General features: G+C 42.7%; 1 protein-coding gene across 1 annotated transcript in view; it reads right to left on the reverse strand.

The window, feature by feature from the left end:
* SPTBN5 (spectrin beta, non-erythrocytic 5) overlaps positions 1 to 5098 on the reverse strand; it is a 106281-nt gene extending 101183 nt beyond the window's left edge. The window contains exons 1-2 of the mRNA XM_068683943.1: positions 5005 to 5098; positions 572 to 617 (exon numbers count right to left, since the gene is read on the reverse strand). The gene's annotated coding sequence lies outside the window, so the exon portion shown is untranslated. The remainder of the gene's footprint in view (positions 1 to 571; positions 618 to 5004) is intronic.
* Positions 5099 to 5947: the final 849 nt, after the last annotated feature.

The raw sequence follows: 5947 nt of genomic DNA on the forward strand, positions 1-5947 counted from the left end.
CAGCTGTTTCCATCTCTTCTGTAAGCTCATTGCCTGGTTATAATTTTGCATTTCTCTTTTCTGTTTTGCTTTCAGTTACACCTATGTTCTTGTAAAGGTTAGGCTACAAGCTTAAGCCTGGTAGAGGCTGGCCAGGTTCTCTGTGTTGAGAAAATGTCTGGTCCTTGCTCTTGTCAAATAGAAGGCAGAGAACCCATAGGTGAATGTTTGGATGCAGATATTTCTCCCCATTGCAAGTTAATTTTTATCTAATGATTAAACGTGTGAAACGCTGGCTTTGCTTTTTATGACAAGACAAGGCAAGACAATCAAAGATCTGCTATAAAATTTCAGTAACTCCTGACTATCTCCATTCTCGCTCTCTCTTTTTCCACACACAGTTCAGAGTTAAAATGGTGGACATTTACACAACAATGATAAAGCCTTTTCCTCAGTTATTTATATCTTAACAATGTAAGAGAAAGGGTACAAAGACATTTGCGTGCAGTTCCTGGAGGGACAGATGAAGAGGGACAGGCCAAGGGCAGCTCAGTGCAGGCCACGTTTGAGGTGGAGGTGGGGGAGCACTCACTGTTGGAACATGTGGCATTTTCTTCATTACTCAAACGGGCTCGTTCCTAAAAAGAAACAAACAAAAAATCAACCCTTCAGACTAATTATGAGCCTCGCTTGCTGCCTTTGCACTGGAGTGAAGCCTTGCTACTGAACCCAGGAAGAAGGACAGGGTCCCAAAGAGCATCCTCTGCCTTGCCCTATTTTGAATCTGTTTTCCACGTTGGCAGAAACATTTCCTTGTTTCTTAAAAGGAAGTGCCCTGATGTGAGATTCCCTTCTGGAAAGCAGCAGCAGCTTTCCAGAAGACATAAGACGTTAGTTTTTTTCAGCACCCTTTGTTTTCTGCCCGTGATCTTGTTCTGCTTAAGACAGAAGAGGAGACCATGAAGATCAAACAGACCTCACACTGAAGCAGCATTGCCTGCAGCCCCAAGGCTCCTCAGTCCCCAGCCCTACCCCACTACTGCCCCACTTCTGGCACCACTGTCTAAAACACAGAGGGATGAGAAACTTCCTTTTGACCTATCTGAAAGTTCATTTGCTTTTTGAAATATAGCCTTCCTCCATGCCCCACAAGCCATCTGCCAATTCGCAGTCCCTCTCCAAGAGGGGGACAAATGTTTAAACCCCCATTGCAAAAGCGACCATCACAGGGTTGCAGGCATGGAGTTCACTGCTTCCACTCCCACCCCTGACCCAAGCCTGTTTGCCACGAGGACAGACATATGGACAGCAGAGCCCCAAGCCTGCAGACGCCTCCTGAGCTCCGTTTCCCAGATGGCAGCTTTGGCTTCCCAGCACCACTGTCCATGTCCACTGGGATGAAGGATTCTGCTGGGGTCTGGGCTGGAGGGAAATACATCGGCATAGGTGAGTACGGATGCCTTTGTGTGCTCATGTGTCCCTACATAAGGTCATTCACAGCTGAGTCCTGTGACCAAATAAGCCTGTCAGTGTACCAGGCTCTCAGATGTCCACTGAAGACTTGAGCTTGTTCACTTGGCTGAGATGAAAGGTATGGCTCAGCCTGTCACCCTCCATCAGACATGCTTTGAGTACACACGTCCCTGAGGACATGTGAAAAATCCCATTTGAGATCCACTGAGGAGAAGGTTCCCCAAATCTCAAAGAAAATAAGTACAAACACGTGTAGAGGACTATGACAGCTCGGCCCTCTGCCCCCCACAGCGTCTCAAGCAATGTTGTTTCCACATGTAAAAATCTCCACACAACAAACATCTGGGCCTTGACTGTGGAGCAGGAAGGGAGCCCTCAGGCCAGCCTAGCAGACCACAGTGTGGTAAGTGCAAGCAGGAGCCAGCAGCCTGCTGCACCCAGGCAGCCCTCCCCTTGCCAAGGCACATGGGGGAACAGGGATGGTTTCTTACCACTGCCCCCACACAGTTGCACTGTCTCTCCTAAAGACAAATACACAATACGCTGCCTTCATATATTCCATTTCTTTCTGAAGAACCATCAGGAGCATATATTTGCAGCATAGGTGGAAAGAGAAGAACAGTCCCAACCCTCCTCATGTCTACTGTGAGAGCCTCGCCTGCTGCCTGGCATGACTTTAACACACGGCCACCCAAGAGGCTTGGAGATGGCCCAGCAATGCTCCAGCCCACAGCTGAAATTCATCCCTGTTGAGGCAGTGTAGACATTAGTGGTATGCACTGTGAACCCAGAGTATTTCCTGACTACGTCTTGAATTACCACAAAGAGCTACTTTTTGGACACCAAGAACACAAGAGGAAGCAATTACTGCAAGAAGCTGCTCACTTATTTGGGATATCAAGGCTGAGGAAAAGATACAGAGTTAGTCAAAAGCAGCATAGGAGAAGCGTGAGTCCATACAGCTTCTCTGTTTTTACAGGCCTCTCAGCTGAACTTACAGGCCTCTTGGCTGAACCTAAATAGCCAGATATTTCTCCCAGCTCCTCTCTCCATGGGGCACCAGCTCACCGGTCCCTGGAGTGCCCCCCTGCCGTCCCCACCTACCTGCCTTCCTGTGTTGCTGCCACCGTCTGCCCCACGTGCCACCCACCCGCAGGCAGGGCCCCTGCGGATGGAGCCCCAGCTTCTCCGAAAGCTGAGCTTCGCCTGCAGGGATCTAAACCGACATCCCGGGATGCAGGCTTATTATAAGCCTCAGCCTCCCCATGCTCTAGTCTAAACTAGAAGTGGCTTTTCTTTTTTGAATAGTTGGCTAGAGGCTACATGACATCAACGGGGAGCAGAACTCAAGCAGAACAGTCGAATTACATCATCTGTAGGAACTGGAGCCCCTTGCTGCATTTGAAAAAGAGGACAGCTTAAAGCAAAATCAGATGGATTTATTTTTCCTGGCATGAAGAAATTCAGTCATCTTTTTGAAAGAGAGAAAATATACATTTGCTTGTTTAGTCATGAATTAAAGGCATTTTCTCCTTGGAGCTGTTTATATTATCTTGAAATTTTCCTTCTGTTTCTGAACCTCAAACAGTTAACATAAGAGCTTCAAAGGCTTTGTGGGATGTGCACATGGGACAGACGACTTTAATTCTCTTTCCATTTCACACAAACATAGATAAAGGGTTTCAAGTGACAGAATAACCTTAACTTTTTGAACATACTTAAAATGATCTTAGAAGTCTCTGTGTTGGTAATCCCAGATCTGAGTAGTACATTTTTATCCTTGTGGTTCAGATTTTTCCATTGTTACTCATTGCTACTATGGAAGACCACTGCAGGAAGAATGGCAAAAATTCTTCCCCTTTACAGCTCTATTTTAGGGGTCTATTTATATATTGGAGTGGTAAAGCATTTAGCCCTATTTAGCAATGAAACAAAATTGTGAGCTGTATGTGCAGATTGGTGCTTACCAACGTTAGTGCCAGAGTACTGCATCCTACCCACAGGAATGGATTATGTCATGGTGTGCTCTCAGGTTTTGGTCCCCCATCACCCTAAGCAGCCAATTATAATCACAGCTCCCTCCCAGACTATGTGTCCCAATTTCATTGTGAAGGCCACCAAGTCACACTGAATAACTGAACATAGCTGGCAAAAATGTAGAATTGTATAACAGTTAAAATTTTTTAAGAGTGAATATTTTACCTAATAAGAGGTAAGACAGGGTAGTGCAAAATGAAGAAAAATTGCAATTACTGTCCATTGTAGGTCAAAATTGTGTAGTCTAGAACTTAATGGTTACTTCCCCCTTCCCCCTCCAGACTTGACAAAAAATGAATGTATTTTCAAACAAAATACAGAGTGATCAGAACTTGGAAATCAGTAAGCATCAGGAGCATCTTTCAACAGTTCCTTGGTTAAAATGTTTATAAGAAATGATGATCAGACACAGAATCTCACAGTGCATCTGAAATGCATTATCTGATAGGTGATAGGTAATATCCAATGCCTCTGTACAATAGCAATAGGTGTAGCTAATTCATTTAATTCTAGGACTGTAGAATGAGCTAGAAATCTGCAGAGCTCCAGGCTGAAGTGGAATGTGAGACGCTGAGCTAGCAACACCTTGGAAAGAACATGGACAAGCTATATCATAGAGAACAGAACAGACAGGATAACAAGTCAGACCTAGTGTTAAGGAGTTTCCAGTGTTCACGGGACCAGACAAAGTACCTGTGAATCCACAGTCTATCACTAGGTACAAATCTGTGCTAGCATGCAGTCTTGTGGGAAAGGGAGATGAACCCATCTCAGAATATCACGATTTCCATGGGAGAAGATACTTTTCCTTCAGAGATCAAAACAAGCTCAATATAATTGCAAAAACCACACACACCTCCTCTTGGCTGTGTTTTATTCAATTACAGGTTTTTGCTGGATTTGGGCATTTATTTCCAGACACTCGTTGCCATGAATAGGGAGCAAAGGGAAGCACCTTTCTCCAGAATAGGTATATTTGTCCATCTGTCTAAGCAGAGCGAGACAGCCAACTCTTTTTCATAGGATTCACTACATAAATGAAGCAGCCTAGCCTACAGGCCACAGTTTCTAAAGATCTTCCTTGCTCACAGTTATTACTTGAAGCATAATATAGCCTTGGATGAGAGAAATTCAGAATAAAGTAGTGTCTACTCCAAAGCGCTTATAAATACACCAAAAGTAGGAGCTAAAAACAAGGTTTGGAGAAATTAAATGATACAGTAGGCAGAAATAGAAATATTTCACACTTAAAGGGTGCCAAATATGATAAGTAACAACTACTGCAAAACTTACTATCAAAATGACAGTGTAGGCATCCACCCACTTTTCTTGTCCAAATATAAACTGAGGATTAGAAGAGAACATCCAACTATGTAGTGTGCAGTAATTTTTTCAAAGTCTGAAATATCTTGGATACCGAGTATGAAATATACCATACTACTGTCTGCCTCCCCCTCTTCCCCCCCCCCCCCCAAAAAAAAAGAACCCACAAAATAAGCAACACAAAAAACCTACCTCCAAACTCCATTAAATATCATATTCTCCAAAGTGTTTCTGACTTTCAAAAGGAACAGTTGAAATGAACCACTGCAATTCAACAGCAGTGTAGCCTCAAGGAACACACAACATATTGTTTGCACATGAAACATTCCTTCACGTGACATAAGGCATGCCCACCACAAGCATAATAGCATAGCTTGCTAACACTGCAACCCACAAAACTCTTTAACTTACAGCAACTTAGGAGTAGTAGCTGAACTGTAACATCCTGGTGACGCAGATGCATCTCTGAAGATGCTTCAAATAAATAATTTGTATACAGGGGAAGAAGAGATGTAGGTGGAATTAATTTAAGCACAATATTAAAGTGAATATTCTGTTCATATCATTAGTCATTTATAAGCAGTAGGTAGCACAGCATGAAAGATGTCATTGATTTTTTTTTTTTTGGAAAAGCATATGGCAAAGTACTTTTGCTAGACTATTCAATCTATTGTTATTTTTCCAGGTGAGTGTCCCCCTTTAAGTTAAAAGAAATGCCTCTCACATCTCAAGTTTAAAGCTTTGAATCTGCACAGGAAATTACCTCTATGTTGATTTATCTTCCATACTTGGACTTTAAGAAAATTCCATGCTTAGATATTGAGAAACTTTGAAATTGCACTCTGCTATAAAAAGCTTATACAGAGAAGTGCTGGAGTTATTTATTTTTATTTTTCCTTTTAAAATATAAATTTAGATTCTGGAATCAAGCCTTGGTGTTGGCAGTATTTTCAGCAACAAGTTCAAGGACACAGAAGGGGAATAGCCATAACCTATTGTAGATGCATAAACTGAGGTGAGAAAATAAACAACTTCCCAAATAGCTACTATGCTTATGAGCCTTAAGTAGAAGAATTTAAAAAAAAAATTCTCGTCACTGAATTCACTTTCAGAAAGAAAATTACAAGCAGAAGTA

The sequence above is a fragment of the Anas acuta genome, chromosome 5, assembly GCF_963932015.1.
Source record: "Anas acuta chromosome 5, bAnaAcu1.1, whole genome shotgun sequence".
NCBI classification, from domain to species: domain Eukaryota; kingdom Metazoa; phylum Chordata; class Aves; order Anseriformes; family Anatidae; genus Anas; species Anas acuta.